General features: G+C 30.3%; 1 non-coding gene across 1 annotated transcript; it reads left to right on the top strand.

The window, feature by feature from the left end:
• The first annotated feature begins 1,197 nt into the window (after window positions 1-1,197).
• TRNAR-ACG lies at window positions 1,198-1,270 on the top strand. The gene has a single exon. It is a non-coding gene; the product is annotated as a tRNA-Arg (tRNA).
• The last annotated feature ends 4,730 nt before the right edge of the window (window positions 1,271-6,000 follow it).

Genomic DNA, 6,000 nt, shown 5'->3' with positions numbered 1-6,000 from the left:
AATGACAATGCAGACATATCCTAATGAATGAAAGACATCCAAAAAAACAAAATCCTTACTTAGCGAAAACTCTAATTGATGATATATCCATTTTTCAACTGTCTGGTCATTGTTAACTGGAATTAAACGACAATTTATGTAACTTCATATTTTTTTTAGTGGTTTAATACTTACCTGATTAAATATTTGTCAACTTATAATATTACGAGTATATAGGGGTGAGATATTTTGAGACCACCTCTTATTTTAGGACCAACTAGGACCATTGATTTTTGTAAAAACACGATATACAAGACTTTTTTGTAAAAACACTAAGACTTTCCGGCGATGGCCCACAGAAAAATCATGTGTAAGTTAACTTACACATGATTTTTTAACTTACACATGATTTTTCTGTGGGCCCGTCGCTGAAAAGTCTTAGTATTTTTACAAAAAAAGTCTTGTATATCATAATAGATCATGATGGTGATATGTAACTTACGAAAATCAATTGTCATTTTTTGGATTTTTTTAATTGGTCTCAAATTATATATATATATATATCATAAAACTTAAAAGGTATCTATATCACATGAACAGTATTTTAATACATTAACAAACTAAACATTTATTTCCATGTTCCATAAAAAAAAAAAAATTCTACTTTTTGTATTTTTATTTTATACTTCATGGCAACTTTATTGTTTCAAAAGGTATAAAAATTAAATTTATAAATATTTTGTTAGTAAAGTGTTTCTAAATGTAAATCTATTTATGGATAGAGAGATTTCAAAATAATTAATGGAGAGTGCTTAAAACATATAAAGTATAATTATCAATGTGCTCACAATTCAAAGTGGATGTAAACATATAGCAGTGAGGTATATATATATATATATATGAAGAGGTTAGAGTTGATGTGACTGATAGATACCTAAGTTTTGGTGTAGAATCATTTACATTTTATTTTTTTAATCTATAAAAAACATAAAGAGTCTAATATTTATATTTATATATATATATATACATTAAAAAGTTGGTGAAAAATTTCATACCAAAACTTAAATATGTAACAGCCGCGTACTTTATTTTCTCGATATGAAATATCAAAAACTTGCTATGATAATTTGATAGAAAATGAAATGAATCGTGTTTCAAGTGGTGGGCTGGGCCGAGACATTTATTATAAAAGTATTAGGCTATACTTAACAACAAAGTGACTCTGTGGCCCAATGGATAAGGCGCTGGTCTACGAAACCAGAGATTCTGGGTTCGATCCCCAGCAGAGTCGAAAGTGTTTTTTTAGTTTTCTTTTTTGTCCTTTTTCTTCTTTGGGTTTTAGTTTTCATACACGATCATTGTTAAAGTTCTTACTGTTTTACAAGGTTTAAAATGACCAACATTGTTTACAAGACAAAATTTGGACTGAAAAATGTTCATTTTAGCATATATTTTTTTTAGACATATTTCAAATTTTGATAAATATATCTTATGCTATACTTGGTTAAAAAATCAGTAACTGCTAACTTGATAGTAAAGTGTTATGCATTAAACATTTAAACCTTTAAACAACAAAATAACTTCACTTTTTTTCAAGGGCATGAGCGAAGAACATCCCTTTAATCATATCTCCATAATGCTGGACTGATAATAATGTTTATCTATGTTTGATAATATTCAGATTGATAAATAATAACAAATACTATACCGAGCCTTCATTAATGGGAGCCCGAGAAGAGATGACAAACTTTGGTGAGAGAAATTTTCGGTGTACTAACAGATCGACCTTGAAGACGACTAGCGATCCATTTGATAGTTGATTCACTATAATACTCCATCCCAGTTGATATATGAACGAAAATTGAATCACCAATATAACAAATCAGTCAGCCCGATTAAGACCAACTATTATTATTATTATTATTATTATTATTATTATTATTATCGTTTATAGTTTTGATTACAATACTGAAACTATCTTAATAATAAGAACACAGAATAATTTGATCTAGATGATCAAATATACAAGAAATATACGAATATATTTGAGAGAAAAAGTGGCTAAAATATGTGTTTGATTCGTTCGTAAGAAGAACCCTAATGAGGGTATTTATACTCCAGCAAATAAAAGTTACATCCAGCATCCTTCAAGTCTTCAACTTCTTCACTTCTAACCTTCCATTCTTTAGTCTGTTAACTTTTACCCCTATAAAAGCTTTTCTTCTCTTTTTAAGTCCAAATATAAAATCCTGCACACATAAACACAAACACTAGGAAGTGTATAAGTTTATATACCATTTACCACGTTAAGGTTGATCAAAATAAACTTATGATTTTGAACATTCCCCCTCAACCTTAACTTGAAATAAATCAACTAAACCCAATTTGACACATAGGTTATTATGCTGATCAGAAGAAAGGCTTTTAGTCATAATGTCAGCAACATTTTCTTTGGATTTGAGCTTAATAACTTTCACTAATCCTGCACATATTTTTTCCCTAACCAAATGAGGGTCAATTTCCAAGTGTTTAGTTCTTTCATGAAAGACTGGATTCCCAGCAATTTGTATAGCAGATTTATTGTCACAGAAAATTTGTGCAGGAAAATTTGTGTAGATTTATAATCCAAAGTAATTCACAAGTAATAGAAGCTAGAGCCCTATATTCTGCTTCAGCAGAGGACCTAGAAACTGTAGGTTGCTTTTTACTTTTCCAAGAAATCAAATTACCACCAAAATATATGTTAAATCCAGTTACAGATCTCCTAGTATTTAAACATCTTCCCCAATCAGAGTCAACATAATCATGTAAATCAAGATTATCATTTTTATTTAGCTGAATACCATTTCCTGGAGAGGTTTTCAAATACCTCAAAACAATAAAAGCCAATTTCAAGTGTTCAACAGTGGGTGCATGCATAAACTGACTCAATGCATGCACAGAATAACTTATATCAGGTCTGGTGAGAGTAAGGTAAATCAATTTACCTATAAGTCTTTGATAAACAGAGATATTTTCCAAAATTTTATCATTAGGAGTACTCTTGGAAATAGAATAGTTACCTTCCATAGGTGTTTTCATAGGTTTACACCCGAACAGGCCAAATTCATTCATCAATTCCATACAATATTTTCTTTGAGACAAACAAATACCAGAACTGTTATAAAGAACTTCAATACCAAGGAAGTATTTCAATTTGCCCAAATCTTTGATCATAAATTTAGTTTGTATAAACTGTTTTACCTTTTCAATCTCAATGTTATCATTTCCAGTTAACACAATATCATCAACATAAACCAATAACACAACAAACACAGTTTCTTTACTATAAGTAAAAAGAGAATAATCTCTCTTACTTTGAACAAACCCATATTCAAATAAAGCTTTGGTTAACTTTTCATTCCATTGTCTTGGAGCTTGTTTAAGCCCATACAATGATTTAACAAGTTTGCATACTTTGTTACCACTATTATCACTATAGCCTTCAGGTAACATCATATAAACATCTTCATAAAGATCACCATATAGAAAAGCATTATTAACATCTAATTGAAACAAAGGCCAAGAATAATTAACAGCCAAGGACAACACACATTTAACAGTGACCATTTTAGCAACAGGAGAGAAGGTTTCATCAAAATCAATACCTTCTCTTTGACTATACCCCTTAGCTACAAGCCTAGCTTTGTATCTTTCTATTGACCCATCAGATTTATATTTTATCTTAAAAATCCATTTGCAACCTATGGGTTTTCTTCCTTTAGGAAGGTCAACTAAAATCCAAGTATTATTTATATGCAAAGCCTCAATTTCATTATTCATAGCTTGCACCCAATTTAAATCCTTGCAAGCTTCACTAAATGACCTAGGTTCAGAACTCTTATTCAAATTTGTAATAAAACAATAATTTTCACTGGTCAGACAAGAATAATTCACAACTTTTTCTACACCATACTTAACTTTCCCATTTATTACAAAATCTTTATACTTGTAAGGAAAAATAGAAGATCTTTCTGATCTTCTAAGATTAACAATTTCATTAACAGAATCAATAATAACATTTTCAGGAGACTGATCATCAAAATGTTCAAGAACATCTTGACTACCCTCAGAATTATCTATATCATCACTTTGTGTTGCAGTACTAATAGATTCAAGACTGCCAGGCATAATGGGTGAATGAACACTTGATGTTCTATCTCCAACATTAGCAGTAGTGTTGAACTTATCAGTATTGCCATCACAATTAGGGGCTTCTCTCACTTCATCATAGGGTATTGGGTCAGAAAAAAATGTGTCAAAAATGATTAACATTTTCATTATTATCAACAGAAGTTGACTCATTTTTCATTTTAAAAGGATAAACAGTTTCATAAAACTTAACATCTCTTGAATAAAAAACATTTTTATTGTCTAAATTATAGAGTTTATAACCCTTTTTTTCATTTGAATATCCAATAAAGACACATTTTTCTGCTCTACTACTAAACTTATCACCATTATTTAGGATAGTAGCAAAACAAAGACACCCAAAAGATCTTAAATGTGAGAGAGAAGGTTCAGAATTAAACAACTTATAATAAGGAGAATGACCATTTAGCACAGAAGAAGGAATCCTGTTAATCAAATAGGTGGCAGTCAGTATACATTCAGTCCACATAACAAGAGGTAATTCCCCCTGAAACATAAGAGATCTTGCAATATTGAGCAATTGTCTGTGTTTTCTTTCCACAATACCATTTTGTTGAGGTGTATAAACATTAGAAGTTTGATGCAAAATACCCTTTTCAGAACAAAACAGTTTAAATTTATGATTTATAAATTCAGTTCCATTGTCAGACCTAAACATTTTTACATGTTTACTAAACTGATTTTCAATTAAGGATACAAAATCAACAATATTCACATAAACATCTTCTTTAGATTTAAGTAAATAAGTCCAAACTGCCCTTGAAAAATCATCTACTATAGTAAGAAAATATTTAAAACCTTCTTTACTTGCCAACTTATAAGGTCCCCATAAATCTAAATGAACAAGTTCTCCAACTTCCTTTGAAACATGAGTACTCAAAGGAAATGGTTCCCTTGTTTGTTTGGCTTTATGACATATGTCACAGGGAGAGGTCTTAGGTTTATTATCAAGGTCAAGAGTATGCTGCAGCACAGTAAGAACTTGTTCACCAGGATGACCAAGCCTACTATGCCACAAAGAATAAGAAACATAACAAACAGAAGCACAATTAGACACACCTTGGCACTCGGAAACATCATCTACAACATACAAACCATTCTTTTCACTACCAGTCCAAAGAGTTTTCTTGGATTTTAAGTCCTGAATATAACATTTATACTCATCAAACCCTATAAATCTCTTACTATCTCTAGCTAGCTTATGTACTGAAAGTAAACTCACACAGTATTCTGGTACAATAAGAACATCATATAAGGTTACCACATTGTTCAGTTTTAGGTTTCCAATCATTACTACTTTAGCTAAAGTTCCATTTGGATGACCCACAGTAAAATTTAAATCAGAAACATCAATACCATTCATAATATTTTCACAAGAAAAAGTCATATGTTGATTTGCACCAGAATCACTTATCCAACCATCATGTTTACTTTTAGCACATTGTTCACTAGCAGAACAAAAAAATTTATCAAAATTCTTGTTGAAAAAACTATTAGAATTGAAATAAGTACCAGACATATGAGATAGATTTGCAGAGATAGAAGGTTTGTCATTCAACAAAGTTAAAAACTTTGACATCTGTTCATTTGTAAGAGACAAAGTAGAACCAGTAGTAGAAGAAGAAGTAGAAGCAACATCATGATTCTTATGTTTATCAAACACAACATTATTATTATAATTTTGTCTTGAACTTAACTGTGAGCCTTGAAAATTATTATTTCTTTTATAACCAGGAGGATATCCAATTAACTCATAACATCTTTCAATAATGTGACCAACACCTTTACAGTTTGTGCAATTTAGACTAGTATTAGGACCTCTAGTTCCAA

Source organism: Erigeron canadensis, chromosome 1 (assembly GCF_010389155.1).
Source record: "Erigeron canadensis isolate Cc75 chromosome 1, C_canadensis_v1, whole genome shotgun sequence".
Classification (NCBI taxonomy): Eukaryota; Viridiplantae; Streptophyta; class Magnoliopsida; order Asterales; family Asteraceae; genus Erigeron; species Erigeron canadensis.
Note: the sequence above shows the minus strand (reverse complement) of the source record. Positions and strands in the feature narration are given on the sequence as shown.